Source organism: Giraffa tippelskirchi, chromosome 5 (genome assembly GCF_054371585.1).
Source record: "Giraffa tippelskirchi isolate mGirTip1 chromosome 5, T2T-mGirTip1v1.2.pri, whole genome shotgun sequence".
In the NCBI taxonomy this organism is placed as follows: domain Eukaryota; kingdom Metazoa; phylum Chordata; class Mammalia; order Artiodactyla; family Giraffidae; genus Giraffa; species Giraffa tippelskirchi.
The window spans coordinates 101,414,646-101,433,795 of record NC_137279.1 but is presented as its reverse complement, the minus strand read 5'-3'; the positions used below and the strand labels follow the sequence as shown (position 1 = coordinate 101,433,795).

The window sequence follows — 19,150 nt, the reverse complement described above, 5'->3', positions numbered from 1 at the left end:
GAACTCCAAGTTGGTAACATAGCATAAGGCAAATTAAGCAATATGTAGTTAAGAGATGTTATGTGTAAAGCCTCCAAAGTGTAAATGCAGAAGAATATTGTTACTATCTCTACTTCAGAAACGAGGGTCCCATTAATCTGGCCCCTGGTATGAATACATATCTCTAATTCTTCTCCAAACATCATTTATCCACATTACTGCACACTTACTTGGAGGACATCTGCTGTGTGGCCACTTCCAAGGCTGAGGCTGGGGATCGAGGGCAAAGCCTCAAGATCCCATTGTCCCCCTACCATGGTGCTCGCAGCAGTATAAACTAACACTGAGCCATTGTGTGGATCTCCTCAGCAGGTGCATAAGTTCACTGTGGACTGTTACTCTCCCGGTCCTTCCTGCTCAGCTCAGGCTGCTCCGTGAGGACTTGGATGATACTGTGCATTCCTCACTTCCTCTTGAATTTTCTGAGCTCAACCTGTCCTTATCCTCACCTCCCTTGGCAACCAGCTCCTCCACCATTACCTTGTTTTTCTTTGGGTTTTCTCATCCTCCCAAACCGTTGACTTCCTTTCTTCCACCTCCTCTCTGAGTTCTGTGTTTTCAGTGTGTGGCTCAGTTGAGGCTCCTGCAGGGGACACACAGAGAAGGGACCAAGTTCAGGTCTTGGCTGCATGTTCCAACACACATTTCACATGAAGCTCAGTCTCTCATGCACTCAGAAAAAAAACTTAGCAGGAATGCAATTTGGAAAATTTGAATAACCTTATCTTACTGATGAGGAAACCGAGGCCTAAATAGGTGGAGATTATCCCTAAATTCCCACACCCGTTGCTGCTATACACCCACCGGGCAAACCCTGGCCACAAGCTTTTGTATCTAAAAACACCAGGAACCCATGGTTGAAATGCAGGGGACATTTGTTAAACATACACATTTCCACTCTTAAAACAATGATAGTTGAAGGACATTTCTCAGAAAAAAATGTTTATCTGTTCAATAGTCCATATTTATACACTGTGTTCCATCTTGACTCTCACATCTGGACTGAGGAAGCTATGACTATTAAAAACATCACAGTCATTGTTAAAAATATGTATGTAGGACTTCCCTGATGGCTCAGTGGTATAGAATCCACCTGCAATGCAGGAGCAGCAGGAGACTCGGGTTCAGTTCCTGGGTCAGGAAGATCCCTCGAGGAGGAAACAGCAACCCACTCCAGTATTCTTACCTGGAGAATCCCATGGACAGAGGCGGCTGCCAGGCTAGAGTCCATCAGGTCGCAAACAGTCGGATACGACTGAAGCGACTTAGCACGCATGCAAGGCAAAATCAGGCAGTTGATGTGGCCAGTCATTAGCACCCTCTCCCCACTGCTCTTTTCTGCATCTTTTTTTCTTTTCTTAGGGGTGTTTTTTTTGCAACTCTGTAATCAGCAGCCTTGGACAAGGGGTATCTACTCACAACGGCCCCTCCTGACCTGGAATGTGGAGTAACTCCTCTCGGCCCTCCTGTGCCCTCGCAGCCCCTGCCCCTTGGGCCTGGGTTAACTCCTCTCGCCGCAGCCCCCGGCCCGGCCTAGCCCCAGTCGACCGCCGCCCCCGGCCCCCGGCCCGGCCTAGCCCCAGTCGGGCGCCGCCCCCGGCCCCCGGCCCGGCCTAGCCCCTGTCGGCCGCCGCCCCCGGCCCCCGGCCCGGCCTAGCGCCTGTCGGCCGCCGCCCCCAGGCCCCGGCGCGGCCTAGCCCTCGTCGGCCGCCGCCCCCGGCCCCCGGCCCGGCCCGGCCTAGCCCCTGTCGGCCGCAGCCCCCGGCCCCCGGCCCCGCCCCCGTCGGCCGCCGCCCCGGCTCCCGGCCCTCGGCCCGGCCTAGCTCCTCTCGGCCACGCTTCCGCGCCGAGCCGTCCGTCGCTGCCTCCCCGCTTCCGCGCCCAGCCGTCCGTCGCAGCCGCCCCGCTTCCGCGCCCAGCCGTCCGACGCAGCGCCTCGCTTCCGCGCCGAGCCGTCCGACGCAGCGCCTCGCTTCTGCGCAGAGCCGTCCGACGCAGCCGCCTCGCTTCAGACTTAAATTGAAGCAAGTAGGGAAAACCACTAGTCCATTCAGGTATGACCTAGATCAAATCCCTTATGAGTATACACTAGAAGCGACAAATAGATTTAAGGGACTAGATCTGATAGACAGAATGCCTGATGAACTATGGACAGAGGTTCGTGACATTGTACAGGAGACAGGGATCAAGACCATCCCCATGGAAAAGACATGCAAAAAAGCAAAAGGGCTGTCTGAGGAGGCCTTACAGATAGCTGGGAAGAGAAGAGAAGCGAAAAGCAAAGGAGAAAAGGAAAGATATTCCCATCTGAATTCAGAGTTCCAAAGAATAGCAAGGAGAGAGAAGAAAGCCTTCCTCAGCAACCAGTGCAAAGAAATAGAGGAAAACAACAGATTGGGAAAGGCTAGAGATCTCTTCGAGAAAATTAGAGATACCAAAGGAACATTTCATGCAAAGATGGGCTCGATAAAGGACAGAAATGGTATGGACCTAAGAGAAGCAGAAGATCTTAAGAAGAGGTGGCAAGAATACACAGAAGAACTGTACAAAAAAGATCTTCACGACCCAGATAATCACGATGGTGTGATCACTCACCTAGAGCCAGACATCCTGGAATGTGAAGTCAAGTGGGCCTTACAAAGCATCACTACGAACAAAGCTAGTGGAGGTGATGGAATTCCAGTTGAGCTGTTTCAAATCCTGAAAGATGATGCTGTGAAAGTGCTGCACTGGATATGCCAGCAAATTTGGAAAACTCAGCAGTGGCCACAGGACTGGAAAAGGTCAGTTTTCGTTCCAATCCCAAAGAAAGGCAGTGCCAAAGAATGCTCAAACTACCGCACAATTGCACTCATCTCACATGCTAGTAAAGTAATGCTCAAAATTCTCCAAGCCAGGCTTCAGCAATACATGAACCGTGAACTTCCAGATGTTCAAGCTGGTTTTAGAAAAGGCAGAGGAACCAGACATCAAATTGCCAACATCCGCTGGATCATCGAAAAAGCAAGAGAGTTCCAGAAGAACATCTATTTCTGCTTTCTTGACTATGCCAAAGCCTTTGACTGTGTGGATCACAAGAAACTGTGGAAAACTCTGAAAGAGATGGGAATACCAGACCATCTGATCTGTCTCTTGAGAAACCTGTATGCAGGTCAGGAAGCAACAGTTAGAAATGAACATGGCACCACAGACTGGTTCCAAATAGGAAATGGAGTACGTCAAGGCTGCATATTGTCACCCTGCTTATTTAACTTCTGTGCAGAGTACGTCATGAGAAACGCTGGGCTGGAAGAAACACAAGCTGGAATCAAGATTGCTGGGAGGAATATCAATAACCTCAGATATGCAGATGACACCACCCTTATGGAAGAAAGCGAAGAAGAACCAAAGAGCCTCTTGATGAAAGTGAAAGAGGAGAATGAAAACGTTGGCTTCAAGCTCAACGTTCAGAAAGCTAAGATCATGGCATCTGGTCCCATCACTTCATGGGAAATAGATGGGGAAACAGTGGAAACAGTGTCAGACTTTATTTTGGGGGGCTCCAAAATCACTGCTGATGGTGATCGCAGCCATGAAATTAAAAGACGCTTACTCCTTGGAAGGAAGGTTGTGGCCAACCTAGATAGCGTATTTAAAAGCAGAGACATTACTTTGCCAACAAAGGTCCCTCTCGTCAAGGCTATGGTTTTTCCAGTGGTCAAGTATGGATGTGAGAGTTGGACGGTGAAGAAAGCTGAGCGCCGCAGAATTGATGCTTTTGAACTGTGGTGTTGGAGAAGACTCTTGAGAGTCCCTTGGACTGCAAGGAGATCCAATCAATCCATCCTAAAGGAGATCAGTCCTGGGTGTTCATTGGAAGGACTGATGTTGAAGCTGGAACTCCAATACTTTGGCCACCTCATGCGAAGAGTTGACTCATTGGAGAAGACCCTAATGCTGGGTAGGATTGGGGGCAGGAGGAGAAGAGGACGACAGAGGATGAGATGGTTGGATGGCATCACCGACTCGATGGACATGGGTTTGGGTAGACTCCGGGAGCTGGTGATGGACAGAGAGGCCTGGCGTGCTGCAATTCATGGGGTCGCAGAGAGTCGGACACGACTGAGCGACTGAACTGAACTGACTTCTGTGTCCTGGTCCTGTGATTGGCACGTGGTGGAGCCAGGTCTGCAGGGCCACCCCCAACCACTCACCGAGGTGGCCTTCCTGCCCACACTCTCTCCCAGGCTGCTAACATTTGGAGGCCAGAACGTTCACATGCCCTTATCTTCCCAACACCGCAGCAGCAGCTGCTGCGATTTAGGAATAAAGCCTCCTGAACAGCTCACCCAGGGCACGAGAAACATATGCAAAGAACCCAGGCGGAGGAGCCACAGGAAAGCCAGGTATTTGGCTTACCAAGCTTTATGGCCAGGAGGTGAGTCCTCAGGGTTTTCTGCTGGTTTGGGACAGTGTCTTTGGAGACAGAGAATGAGCCAACAGAGAGCCTCTGTTGCCCAAATGGGTCACTTACCTGCTTGCACATCCCGGGTCAGGCTTCGCCTCTAACGTCTACAGTCCAGGCCTGAAATCCACAACTCAGCTCTGCAATGAGAACGGAGTCCTTAGGGAAGAAAACCAGAGGCTTCAGCCTCAGCCCAGTCATATTTCCAGGGGTAGGAGGGCACTCCTAGATCCCTTTCCTCCCTGGCCACACCAATCACCAACTAGAGAAGCCAAGAGAGAAGGTGGAGAGAACAGAGCTACTCAGCCCACCAACCAGAACTCCCATAGCTTTTCTCACTCTAGAAAGGGCTATTGCCTGACAATCCCCAACCAAGGACCCTCAGACTCCTAGGCTTCAGGGAGGAGAAGCTTTAGGAAATCCACCACTTCTGTGCAACCCACTTGCAGATATTCAGTCATTAGCTATCAAGTTGGACACCATTCAGTGCTTGTCCTACCTGACCACAAGTCACAGCTAGTTTCCACCCAGGAAAGGGAGAACATGAGGCCGACATACCTTCTCAGGTTTCTCCAGAACTTGCTGAAGCTCCCTGTGTCCCTCCCATGCTGAAATGCTGGCTCCATATCTCCTCACTCACCTCCTTCCTACTTGTAGAGTGAGGCCTACTATGCAGGCCTGCAAGCCTGTAATTGCCCAGGTGCAACACCAAAGAAACACAGCCCATAGACAGTGACAGAGACAACAACCATTCAGTGGATAGAGAATCTTATAATTCCTAAACAAAGGGTCCTAGAGTGACATGCCCCAGTATTCAGCAAACAGCTGGCAGAACAAGGCAGCGATCTTCACTGCTGGGGCCGAGGGCGGAATTGAGGGGAGACTACAACGTATAGGGACCATCGATGTCTGATTGGCTCACCAGTCACCAGGGAAACCAGAGGCTGGGGTCGGGGCAACCGCATAGTTGGTTACTGACTAAGCCGTATAATTAAGGGGCTACAAATCGGGAAAGCAGTATGGCAAGCCTGTATATTGTCACCCTGCTTATTTAACTTATTTGCAGAGTACATCATGAGAAATGCTGGGCTGGATGAATCACAAGCTGGAATTAAGATTGCCAGGAGAAATGTCAATAACCTCAGATATGCAGATGACACCACCCTTATGGCAGAAAGCAAAGAAGAACTAAAGAGCCTTTTGATGAAAGTGAAAGAGGAGAGTGGAAAAGGTGGCTTAAAACTCACTCTTCAGAAAACTAAGGTCATGGCATCTGGTCCCATCGCTTCATGGCAAATAGATGGGAAAACCATGGAAAGAGTGACAGACTTTAGTTTTAGGGCTCCAAATCACTGCAGATGGTGACTGCAGCCATGAAATTAAAAGACACTTGCTCCTTGGAAGAAAAGTTATGACCAACCTAGGCCGCATAGTATAAAACAGAGACATTACTTTGCCCACAAAGGTCCATCTAGTCAAAGCTATGGTTTTTCCAGTAGTCATGTATGCATGTGAGACTTGGACTATAAAGAGAGATGAGTGGTAAGGAATTTATGGTTTTGAACTGTGCTTTTGGAGAGGACTCTTGAGTGTCCCTTGGACTGCAAGGAGTTCCAACCAGTCCATCCTAACGTACGTCAGTCCTGAATATTCATTGGAAGGAGTGATGCTGAAGCCGAAACTTCAATACTTTGGCCGCCTGATTTGAAGAACTAGCTCATTTGAAAAAATCCTGATGTTTGAAAGATTGAAGGTGGGAGGAGCAGGGGATTTTGGAGGATGAGATGGTTGGATGGCATCACCATCTCAATGGACATGAGTTTGAGTAAACTCCAGGAGTTGGTGATGGCAGGGAGGCCTGGCGTGCTATAGTCAATGAGGTCACAAAGAGTCACGCATACCTGAGCAACTGGACTGAATTGAACTGATAATTAAGGGGATTGGATAGTCATGTGGGTGAAGGAATGGCTGGTGAAGGAGAATGAATAGATAGCAAGAGAACGGTCATTTTGAATGACTTGACCTTACAATTTTGTCTGGAGGTGCCAGCAAAATTTCCTTCAGTTTCCCCAAGACTGTCCACAGGGCACCCACTGCTGAGCCTCATTTCCTGTGCGGATGGAGTGGGGTTTGGATCCAACCTAAGTGTTGATTGGTTGAGTCAACAGATCAACATTAACAATTTTTATTTACAAATACTTACTGAATAATCATAGAAGATTCAGAATATGGTTCAAAAGGATTAAGTCCAGAATGAAAGAATGTTTATGGAAAAGGAAAAAGACACCAAAGAGATATTTCTAAATTAGCCTCCTCAAGCAAGAGATGTGAGAGGAAAGGTCACTGCTTGGGAAGATAACAAACCCATAGAAAAGGGAGAAGGCAGAACTACTAAACTACCAGGGCTTCCCTGGTGGCTCAGTGGTAAAGATCCAGGAAAGGGAGGAACACGAGGACTATGAACATTCTCAGGTTTCTGCCAATGCAGGGTAGGAGGCACAGGTTCAATACCTGGGTTGGGAAGATCCCCTGGAGGAAGAAATAACAAACCAATCCCATATTCTTGCCTGGAGAGTCCTATGGACAAACGAGCCTGGCGGGCTACAGTCCATGGGGTAGAAAAGAGTCAGACAGGAACACGCACCTATGCACCCTTACATAAACAAAGCCAGGATGGTAAATGTGGTCCTTCCGTGGAACTTGCCTTATAAAGAAGGTGGCACCAACATTTTAAGTTGTCTGGGATCTTGAGAACCAGACGTGCTCCATCCACGTCCAGAGCTCCTGACTTTTGGTCACCTATCCCTGGGGTTGACCTAAGGCCTGTGCTGCCTTAGTTGCCTGGGGAGGTGGAGCCATCTTACTCCGTCCCCTCCAGACAAGAATCTAACCAGAAAGAAATGTATTTGTGCTTCTCGGCCTGGTGGAAAAGATTCCCTCATCTTCCTCTCAGACTGCTCAGCCCTCTCCTTTGCTGGCCTGCTTTGTGTGGGAGTGGGAGGGGGATATGGTAGTGGGAGTGATCCAAGAGGAGCAGCAAGAGGGAGGAGGAGTGAGAACAATAAAACACTGGTGAGGTGCTAGTGAGGACAGGGAGGAGAAGGGAAAACAGAGGCAGAATAAGGAGGAGGATGAGCAGAGCTTGAATGCCAAGGTGCTCTAGTCTCTGGTCCCAGAATGGCAGCTGCCCTCTCTTGAACTTCCCTTGAGTTTATCCTGGACACACACAGTGGGCATCCACACACACACACACACACACACACACACACACACACACACACACACACGCACACACCCCAGCTGCTCTCACATCCTCCAATCTTCTTTATTCACAGAAGAGCAGCCTCTCAGCCCCCGCCCCCTCCCACCCCCAGATTCTGGGAGTTCTTTCCTTTTTCCCCGAGCCTCTGCAGAATTAGGCACAGATTCTTCATCAGCACCCAAACCCTTGTCTACGGTTGTGGAGAGTCCAGAGCATAGAAATCATCCGGTAGAAGAGGAAATGCAGGCCACATGGGGTATTGGGTCACCCCGCAGAATGACCAGCTGTCCCAGGCCATTCTGGGTTGTTATTTTTGAAGATGTCAAACTCATTCAAAAGAAACTCCAAGATCCTTGTTGCAGGCCATTGCTGCATGTAGCAAATTATGCTGTGCTGCGTGCTGTGCTTAGGTGCTCAGTCATGTCCAAATATGCTATGAAATCTCAAACCGGGTGATGACTGCTTGTTTGAAACTCATGGATAAGGCTTTAAAAGGCAAAGCAGGTGGTGAGTGCTAATTACTGGGAATCAACAAGACTGGGGCAGATCCCAAAAAGGGCTAGGTAGGAGAAGCTGCTTAGGTCAATGACTAATTGACCTCCTATATTAGTCAGCTTGGGCTTCAAGAAAAAATGCTATGGATTGGGTGGCTTGACCCGAAATCTGTTTTCTCACAGTTCTGAGAAGTCCAAGATCATGGTTGGAACTTCTCAGCAATTCAGTTTCTGGTGCAAGCTCCCTTCCTGGCTTGCAGATAGTCCTGGCCTGGCTGGGTCCTCACAAGGTCTTTCCTTGTTGCTTGAGCTGGGGTAGGGCAGGGGCCCAAGCTCTCTGCTATCACTTCATTTAAGGATACATCCTATCAGATCAGGGCCCCAAAGCTATGATCTCATTTAAATTTCATTACATCCTTCAAAGTTCCTTCCCTAGATACAGCTTCACTGGGGATTAGTGTCCAAGATATGAATGTGTGGGGGGTGAGGGGAGGGAAACACATATACTCAGCTCCTAACACCCTCCCCAGCCTCCTCCCCCCATGAAGGCATTTGCAGCTCTCAGCTCTGATCCCTGGGAACTGCCCAGGCACTGGGTCCTCAGATTCCTCTCCCCACAGACATGTTCCTTCTCTCTCTCTGACTCACATGCCTCAGTACAGGGCCCAGCTGTTGACTGCTGACCCTCAGAAACAGTGGACTGACTTGCTTTCACCTGGATCACTTTCAGAATGGAGCAGCCACCACTGACTGATATGCTTGCAGAAATGTGTTCACTCTGGAGCCTGGCTGTGGTGGTAGACTAATGCTTCCCCAAAGATGTCCACAACTGGGCCCCTGGAGTTTGTGATTATGTTACTTGACATGGCAAAAGAGACTTTGTTGGTGTGATTAAATTAAGCATCTTGAGATGGGGGCTCCATGGAAACACAAAGGTTCATATAGACAAAAGAAGGAGACTTGGTGTCAGAATAATGTGTTGTGAGAAGAACGTGATCAGCTGTAACTAGCTTTGAAGATCAAAGGGGCCTAGGAGAGTAGAATGTAGGCATCTTCTAGAGGCTGGACAAGGCAAAGAAAGATTCTCCAGGAAGAATCACCACAACCCAACTGTCACTTTGATTTCTGCCCAGGGAGATGCATCTTGGATTTCTGATCTCCAGAGTCAGAAAATAATGAATGTGTGTTGTTTTAAGCCGCTAAGTGTGTAGGAACATATTAAGTAGCAATAGGAAACTCCTACAGTGGACAGCGGTGGGTAAAGAATACTTAAAGTCAGTGTGCAGGACGAGTCGTGTCAGCTGTTCAAAGAAAGGCCAGTTCTTCCTGCAAGTGACCTGGGTGCCGAGTTCAAGATTCTCCCTCCAGGCTAGTCCCCTTCCCCCTGAAGCCAAATGCACTTCAAGGATCAAGTTCCTCCACTCCTTGGTCTCTGGTCTGAAAGGCAAGCTGGTTGCCTTCTCCAGCCTTCCCACTCCCTGCCCTCAGGTCTAACCCACTCTTACCCAGTAAGAGAAAACAAACAAACCTCATTCTTTAAGCAAACACGTCATCTTTCTATCCCTTATTTGGGTCATCAGCTTCTTTTTCAGAATCTTCCACTTTTGTATTCTGTATGGTGAGAAAAGGAAAAACATGGCCCCTGGGAGACCATGAGGATGAAGTCAGAAGGTGCACAGAAAATGCACCAAGTAGAACTTTGAGATCTAACTCTTGGCAGCTACAAACTGCCACTTGCCATCTACCTTTACAAGGTTTAATGCTGCAGCTGTTGATTTTCAACACCCCCTGAAAGGAGTTCAGGGTGGAGAGCCGAAAGGAGCCCACTCTGTGCTGTGGGAAAAACTGGCAGAACAAGTCTTCAGATAGTGATGTATTTTCAGGAGCCGATTTTATGACCCAAATATCTCCTAGTACCTAGAAAAGCACAAAAATCCTTCACGGTGACATGCGATCCTCACGACTAGCAGTAACCTTCTGCAAAACATCTGCACTTGAATGCATGTCCTCTCCCTTCACCAAGATCACACATACACTGACCTTCGCCCCTGCCTTTGTGGAGCAAGTTCTCAGAGCTATCTGAGATGCTGCCTCCTGAGCTCCTCATTTTGCCCCCAATAATACTTGAACTCACAACTCTCACGCTGTGCATTTTTGAAAGTTAGCACCCTGACTCTATATGCCTACACACATAACACATACTCACGCTTTATTTTGTTCCTACAAATATATATTTACATCCATTGTTTTACAACTTATTATTTCTTAAAACAAAATTGGATCAGCATAACAGAGGGCCACAGAATTACTATTCTCAGCGTGTCACCCAGAACAAAGGTTAAGAATACAAAGAGGCTGGCTAAATTCCCCTCCATCTCAACTAAAGAAGAAAGGGTCTGTTTCCACTGATTTCTGGGCTCCCTAAGCTGTGGGGAATCATGACGTCCCTTCTCCTTCAGCAGCCGGCTTGCCCATTGGTCCTCTCAGCAGGGGTGGGAGGGGAGATGAGGGGCCTGGGACAGGGCGTGGGTTGGAGGAGAGGAACCGCCTTACAGGTCCTGAATGGGGTGGGCTTATGTAAATTTGCAGCGGAAGCGGTACAGTTCCCGGCCTGCCATTTTGCCGGTTGTGGGAAGTTTTTCCGAGATACTCTTGAATTTTATTAGAAGAGTTGTTAGGAGTGCCTGAGAGGCGCGAGAAACGATGGGGTGCGGAGGGTGGCGGAAGAGATGGCGGCAATAGCAAAGTGAGCGTGTGCGAAAGTGTACGGGTGTGAGGCTGTACGGGCGGCCGGCCAAGACTTTCCATACTTAGCTGGCAGAGAAGATAGCACGATCGCGAAGGTGGTTCTCCCAGAGCGAGAGTCACCCATTCTACGGCGGGTGTGTTGACCTCTGCGATTTCCCCGAATGGGGGGAAAGGCGACTGCGTAATTTGTGGTAGTGGGGGACTGCGTGCGCGCCTTCTCTTGGTAACTGCGGTCTTAACGATAGAAGTGATTTCTACTTGAGCGTGTTTTTTTCGGGGCTCAGGCGATAGTAAACCATCTCTCGGTAATACAGAAGACCCTCGGAAAAATTTTTCTAGAATAAAAAATGGCATTTCGCTCCAATGCCGTACTTTGGGAAAGCTCAAGAACGGAAGGGAGAGCCTTGTAGGCTACAGTCCGCGAGGTGGCAGTGTTCAGCTGAGCAGTGCAGGCACTCTTCCCTCCAGCTTAATTTAGTTCTTCTGTGTCTGATGGTCTCGATTCCAGCTTAATTTAGTTCTTGTGTGTCTGAGGGTCTCGAACCATCCCAGCTTCCGTCGTTCTCTTCTTTCCACCTTCAATGTTTCCCAGCATCAGTTCAGTTCAGTCACTCAGTCGTGTCCGACTCTTTGGGACCTCATGAATTGCAGCACGCCAGGCCTCCCTTCCCTCACCAGCTCCCGGAGTTTACCCAAACCCGTGTCCACCGAGTCGCTGATGCCATCCAACCATCTCATTCTCTCTCGTCCCCTTCTTCTCCTGCGCCCAATCCTTCCCAGCGTTAGGCTCTTTTCCAATGAGTCAACTCGTCGCACGAGGTGACCAAAGTATTGGATTTTCGGCTTCAACATCAGTCCTTCCAATGAACACCCAGGACTGATCTTTAGGATGGACTGGGCGGATCTTCTTGCAGTCCAAGGGACTCTCAAGAGTCTTCTCCAACACCACAGTTCACAAGCATCAATTCTGCGGCGCTCAGCTTTCTTCACCGTCCAACTCTCACATCCATACGTGACCACTGGAAAAACCATAGCCTTGACTAGACGGACCTTTGTTGGAAGAGTAATGTCTCTGCTTTTCAATATGCTATCTAGGTTGGTCATAACCTTCCTTCCAAGCATCAGGGTCCTTTCCAATGAGTCCAGGAGGTACCTCAAAGGTTGTATCTTGTCAGCCTATTTACGTGCAGAGTACATCATATAAAGTACAAGACTGGGTATGCGGATGACACCATCCTTATGGCAGAAAGCAGAAAAAGCGAGAGTGAAAACAGTTGGCTTAAACCTCAACATGCAAAAGACAAAAATCACGATATCTGGTCCCATCAGTTCAGTTCAGTTCATTCGCTCAGTGGTGTCCAACTCTTTGCGACCCCGTGAACGCCAAGCCGCCCTGTCCACCACCAACTCCCAGAGTCCACCCAAACCCATGTCCATAGATTCGGTGATGCCATCCAAGCATCTCATCCTCTGTCGTCCCCTGCTCCTCCTGCCCTCAATCTTTCCCTGCATCAGGGTCTTTTCAAATCAGTTGGTGACAGGTGGAGGAAACGAGGGAAACAGTGACAGACTTCTTTACTTAGGCTCCAAAGTCACCGCAGAGGGTGACTGCAGCCATGAAATTAAAAGACGCTAGCTCCTTGGAAGAAAAGCTACTGCAAACCTAGACAGTGTATTAGAAAGCAGAGACATTAATTTGCCAAGAAACGTCCCTCTAGTCGAAGCTATAGTTTTTCCAGTGGTCATGGATGGATGTGAGTTGAATCATAAAGAAGAAGAAATGAAGTTGCTCACTCCTGTGCGACTCTGCCATTCCACAGGCTGTAGCCTACCAGGCTCCTCTGAAGCAAGAGTACTGGAATGGGTTGCCATTTCCTTCTCCAGGGGATCTTCCCGACTTGGGGATCAAACCCAGGTCTCCTGCATTGCAGGCAGATGCTTTACCCTCTGAGCCACCAGGGAAGCCCAAAGAAGGCTGAGCGCAAAGAATTCATGCTTTTGAACTGGAGTGTTGGAGGAGACTCTTGGACTGCAAGATCAAACCAGTCAATCCTAAAGGAAATCAGTCCTGAATATTCATTAGAAGGACTGATGCTGAAGCTGAATCTCCAATAATTTGGCTACCTGGTGCGAAGGGCCAACTCACTAGAAAAGACCCTGGTGCTGGGAAAGGTTGAAGGCAAGAGGAGAAGAGGACAACAGAGGATGAGAGGGTTGGATGGCATTACCAATTCAGTGGACATAAGTTTGAGTAAGGTCTGGGAGGTGGTGAAGGGCGGGGAAGCCTGGCGTTCTGCAGTCCGTGGGGTCGAAATGAGTCGGACACGACAGAGCGGCTGAACAACAAAACAGACCCATACTTTGCACCGCTCAACGCTTACAGAATTTGGCACATTTGAACAGTCCTGTTACTGCTGTAAACCGTTCTTTGTGCCTAACTCATTTGGGCTCGCAGTTCCTCCACCGGCATGGTGCAACGGTTTGGGAAGGCGGATCCCTGGCTTCTGGTCTGGTTCCGACCAGAGCAAAGGTCATGTCTCCTCACAAAGCCGGTGGTGGCCCGCGAGTCTACCCTTGGACCTGGGGTACCAGGCATGGGACATCCCACGAAACCTCAAAGGCTCTTCTGAGGACGTGCAGAGTTCTCAGGGCAGCGGGAAGAGGACACTTGCAAAGAGGGAAGGGACTTTTTTTTTTCCTGGCGGGAATTTTACCTCAGGGCAGAAAACTCTAGAAATGCCGGCAGAGCAGATGCATTTGGGGGAGGCCTAAAAGCCCCTCCCCGTCGCTCACCCGGAATGGGTCTCCTCCCATTCCACCATGTCCAAAGCTGTAGAGACGGCCGCCGGCCGGCGAGTCAGGCGCCCCCTGGCGTCGTGGAGGAAGCGGCAGGCGGCGGAGTGACGAGAGCGCCGGGAGGGAGGAGGTCCTGGGACCGCGCGGCTGAGAGCCACACGGCTCAGCGGCGGGAGAGCGAGAAGGTCGTGTTTCCACGGTGTAGTGGTCAGCACTTTGGACTCTGACTCCAGCGATCCGAGTTCGAGTCTCGCTGGGACCTTTCTCTTTAGGCCGCACGCAGAGTCTTTTACTGGCGCAGCCGGAACTCAGTCTCCCCCTGAAAGCGAACTCGCGCTTCAGATGCGCGCTGAGTGGACCTACTCTTCCGCCCCAGCGCCCAACTCGTTCTGCTCTCGGGACCAGGACGCCTAGGTCCCGCGAAGGAGGCCCTGGGCCCCCGTGATCTGCCACCTCCCCCTCAGCAGTCGAGATCTGAGACCTGCTGCTCTGAGAGGCGCAGACCTGTGGACAATGGAGGGGGCGGGGCGGGGGACCAGCCCCTGGCGTCCCCGCAGGACCCTGCGGCTCTGCCGCTCAATGGTCCTCGGAGGCCCGGCCCCCGCCCTCTCCCAACTCGTTCTGCTCTCGGGACCAGAACGCCTAGGTCCCGCGAAGGAGGCCCTGGGCCCCCGTGATCTGCCACCTCCCCCTCAGCAGTCGAGATCTGAGACCTGCTGCTCTGAGAGGCGCAGACCTGTGGACAATGGAGGGGGCGGGGCGGGGGACCAGCCCCTGGCGTCCCCGCAGGACCCTGCGGCTCTGCCGCTCAATGGTCCTCGGAGGCCCGGCCCCGCCAACAGAGGGCGCGGCGACCGAACCACTGCCACCCCCTGTCGGGTCACCCTGGGTCTTAGGGTAAAAGGCAGAAGCTGCGCCCACTGAGTCCTGCCCCACGAGGGGGCTTCGGACCGCACGTCTTGGCCCTGTGAATAATGGTCCGGGGGCTGTGATGTCATTGACCAGCCAGGGTGACAGCTTTCTGGGCGGGGTTCCAGACCTGAATGGGAAGTACTATATTTTATTCAGGTACCCTATTATTCGCAGTTTTGATTGATCCTGTTCCAGAACTTCTCGCTCTTAAGTCTCCTTTGGACAGGAAAAACCGCTGTTAGGCTAAGACTTGAACCTTGACTCCAGGAAATCTTGGCCTTTCATCCCAAACTCAGCCAGGAAGAAGAGTCTGGGCAGTGTATTCCAGCGTCTGAGATCAGGGGTCGCTCACCCAGTTCCACCCAGGCCTTTGAGACATTTGCAGACCTTATAGGGCTAGAATAGTGAATACAGACTATTTAGTTAGATTTGAGTTGGAAACAGCATTCACTTTCTATCATTATAAAATTGATGTTTTAAATGTCACTTCTAGACATTGGAAACACGATGTAACTTTTGTGGAACAACCATATGGATGAGAACTATAAAACAATAATTTATACGTACCCTGGAACAGTTACAAAATTTCAAAAACAAACTCTTTCCTTAATTGTGTTATTATTGGCATTGTTGGTATTTATTCTTTTTTTTTTTTTTATAAATTTTTCTTATTCCAAATGATGTGGGGATAAGCAAAGGAGATGGTATGAAATCTTGTATTTCCTTTACTCCCAGTGCCCTTAAACACAAAAACACTGGTGTATGGAAAAGAGTCAGATGAAAGATAAACATTCAGTAAAGCCTGACGTTCTGAATTTGAGTATGTACATTCATACAAAGATGAGTATGTATTTCCTAGCTCTGTCCACTGCAAACGCCTAGAAATCAACCAAATCCAGTAAGCATCTTAAGGTTACAATTGGATTTGGGAATAACATTTTGCACAAACAGAAACCAGAGATTCTTAGAAAAATGACTGAGTCCAGGTGAGGAGCAGAAAATCTTCAGGATAAAAGAGAAGCACCTCTTCATACTGTTATCAAGAAAGGTCTCAAATACTATTAGAAACTTTTCAAAAGAATTGAGGAGCCAGCTTAAAGTCACGTTCACTGCCAAAAGAGAGATAATTGGAGTATTGGTAAGAGCTATATTGCAATGAATTGAACTACTTCACGGTGTTTGCAAGTTTGAATTCATATTAGCACACAGGGGTAAAAAAGAAATAAAGGAATCGGTGACCACAGAGGATTCTTGGGGAAATGCTCATTAAGCTGCAGTTTTCTTTACAGAAGCTACCACTAAGTAACTACATAGTATTTGGTCTTTAGGAGAAGTTTCTTTTCATGCAAGTATTCCAGTTAAATACTACATGATGATGCAATATCACCACTTAGTGCCACATAATCAGTTAATGGATTGAGAAGTCTTGAACTGAAAGGACTGGTAATACTATTTGAAGAAACACACAGAACTTGATGGGCCTCCTCCTCAGAGAGTGCACACCACTTCTGAAGAAGTCTTGCTAGGACTGCAAGTGTGAATCTCATCAGTCTCTGCATCTACAGGTCCAAACTAGGGACCACTAGACATATGGCTGTCAAATAGTTACAAAGGAGTAGGACGGAGGACCTGGATTTTAATTTATAATTCATGTGAGTGTAACCTTAAAAGTTGGAGACATGCACAATATTTTTCTATTAAACACAACTTGAAAACATTGGTAGAATTGTATTTCCTTTGTGTGTGCGCTCAGTCGCTCAGTCTTATCCAACTGTTTTGGGCCCATGGATCATATCTCGCCAGGCTCCTCTGTCCATGGGATGTCCCAGGCTAGAATACTGGAGTGGGTTGCCATTTTCTATTCCAGAGGATCTTCGTGACCCAGGGATTGAATCTGCGTTTCTTGTGTCTCCGGCATTGGTAGGCGAGTTCTTGGGAAGCCCCATATTTCCTTTAAAGTATATATAGCATTCTCAGCTATGTAGGAGATTATTTTTCCATTATTGTGTTCTTATACTTTTTAGTTGTCAATGTGGTTGCTAGAAAATTTTAAACTACGTGTGTGACTTGCATCTTTGTTACATTACAGCACTGCTCTATATTCTACCACCAAAAAGGAAGAATGAAGGAGAGAAACATTTATTAAAGTACCTAGTATACAATTTAGACTGTGGGAATGCTACAGAAAAACCAAGTCCGTTTCTTCAACAAATGAATGAGTTAAAGCGGAAATCAGGACAGCAATAGACCAAGAGAGATGGAGAGTGAGTGAGAGAGAGAGCAAGGAAGGGAGGAAGGAAAGAAGAAATTGAAGGTAAGCATACATGTAAGAGACTTAAATGCTTTATCTTAGTGATTATACTTTGTGGACTTTATTTGCCTCCAAAAAAGAATACTAACGTAGAAACAATAATGGAGGAGGGGGGCTTCCCTGGTTAAGAATTTGCCTAGGAGTGCGGAGGACACGGGTTTGATCCCTGGTCCAGGAAGATCCCACATGCTGTGGGGCAACGAAGCCCACAAGCCGCAACAACTGAGCACATGGGCAGCAACTCCTGAAGCCCAAGAAACCGGCAAACCACAACAAGAGAGTGGCTCCCCCTCTCCACAGCTAGACAAACCCTGCGCCACGCTATGAAGACCCAGGGCGGCCATAAAGAAAGAAAGAAATTAAAAAAAAAAAAACCTATGTGATCAAATAAGCTGAAAAAATGCTGCATGGTAGACAATGGAACATTTGAATAGTCTTTCATGATATTAAAGATTTTGAATTAATTTATGATTATAATGCCGTGATGATATACTTTCAAAAAGAGTTCTCATTTAGGGGAAACACGCAGACATAATTATAGATGAAACATGATGTCTGAGATTTCCTTTTAAAAAGACAGGAAAAGGTAAGTGCATGGATTGTAGTACGACAGTATAAGCTGGTAATTGTAGACCATGCTTGACAAAGATGGGAGGGTTCTGTTGTGTCTATTTTGTGTACTATTCAAATTTGAGATTTGAAAAAGAATGATAGGAGAACACAGGTCCACCTAGAATAATAGCAGCTGAATCTCTCAACATACAATTCCAAGGGCTAGGGACTAACAGAGAGAGTCAAGGACACCATTCAAAACCCTGCGCCAAACAACCAGGGACCAGAGAACACTGTGGACAGGACTTGGTTTGTATTCAGCTGGGTCTGGGAGGCACACAGCAGCGGAGGGATCAACAAACACCCTGCACATAGGGCAGAGCACGGCACGGAGGAGGACTCCCGACAGAGCTCAGGTAAAATAACTCACAGAAAGAGCATGTGGATAAACTCAGGGGGATGTCTGAGACCTGGTTGGCTCTAGCTCTGGTGACTGGGGAATTGATAGGAAGGGGTTCAACAGTGCAGAGAACCAGAGGGTGACAATCTTGAGGAGGCACAATTACTGGGATCAGGTGTGAGACCAAGCTGAAGGGAGCATCCTTTGGACACTCGTGGTGATGAAAAAAGAATGGTGCAACTGGCAGAAATTAAAGGTCCTACTGGAAGAAACAGAATCCCCAAATCAAGAGACACACCATGCCTTTCCCCCAAGCCTTAACTCTGCTAGAGTAATTGCACAAGACAGACCTAGAACAAAGAAATCAGCTAAGCCACTCACAGCACTAATCCCTTCTGACCTGGAACAACTGTTTCTCATTCAGGTAACCTAGTCATGTGAAAATGAAAACTATAGAGCAGACATTTCTTCCAAGGTGACAGAAGAAAAAAGTGTAAAATGAGAGTCAAAAATTTCAGCAAATGAAAAGATTGCCTCAAAATCAATCAAAACACATTGGAAAATGTAAAATGGCATCCATATTTTGAATTGATCTGAACAAAGCATTCAAAGATACATACACATGGAAAAAACTTCAGTATTTTATGTAAGAAACACAGAACGTGAGATACAAGTGCGCAGGAAAGAAGAAATGAGAAATTGGAACTGGCAGAGATTTAAAAAATTGAAGGTAAAGAAAATCCTTTGAAAAAAAAAGGCTAAATGACAAGGTACATAGAGAACATATTTATCGAAACATATCAGGGACACTGCATGAAAAATGAAAGCATCAAACAGAATAGAAATGAACAAAAGATAGTGAGAAAGGATCAGAGAGAAAGTCATAGAGACCTAGGGGAAATAGACCTGGAACGGTCAGTTCTAAGACCTATCCTAGTAGAGCTGAGAGACTTTTTTTGAAAAAGAAAAATGGTCCTGAAGCTCCAGACCACCCTTTGCCCTCAGTGAAGAAAAATCAATTTACATTCTGCATCTCAGCAGAACTTATAAAGTAAACATTATTTTTTTAAAAAAGTCAATAGAACTCATTGTGGACAAGTTCTTTATATTTAGCCAAGCTGTCTGTGCTGTATTAAAGCAACAGAAAACAAGTATTAAACATATCAAACTTAAGGAATCCTCAGTCCATCAT

At 48.0% G+C, this 19,150-nt stretch overlaps 1 protein-coding gene, 2 long non-coding RNA genes and 1 other non-coding gene across 4 annotated transcripts in view; 2 read left to right on the top strand and 2 right to left on the bottom strand.

The window, feature by feature from the left end:
* LOC145504784 (uncharacterized) overlaps positions 1–14,744 on the bottom strand; it is a 21,826-nt gene extending 7,082 nt beyond the window's left edge. The window contains exons 1-4 of the long non-coding RNA XR_014052482.1: positions 13,781–14,744; positions 9,768–9,881; positions 4,553–4,623; positions 520–622 (exon numbers count right to left, since the gene is read on the bottom strand). This is a non-coding gene — a long non-coding RNA (uncharacterized LOC145504784). The remainder of the gene's footprint in view (positions 1–519; positions 623–4,552; positions 4,624–9,767; positions 9,882–13,780) is intronic.
* LOC145504747 (NBPF family member NBPF20-like) overlaps positions 1–19,150 on the bottom strand; it is a 532,650-nt gene that overhangs the window by 176,696 nt on the left and 336,804 nt on the right. The window lies entirely within an intron of this gene.
* On the top strand, positions 11,046–11,210 carry LOC145508171 (U1 spliceosomal RNA). Its single transcript, XR_014055424.1, has one exon. It is a non-coding gene; the product is annotated as a U1 spliceosomal RNA (small nuclear RNA).
* The window catches only part of LOC145504780 (uncharacterized), a 10,648-nt gene continuing 5,344 nt past the window's right edge, over positions 13,847–19,150 (top strand). The window contains exons 1-2 of the long non-coding RNA XR_014052478.1: positions 13,847–16,347; positions 16,785–17,009. This is a non-coding gene — a long non-coding RNA (uncharacterized LOC145504780). The remainder of the gene's footprint in view (positions 16,348–16,784; positions 17,010–19,150) is intronic.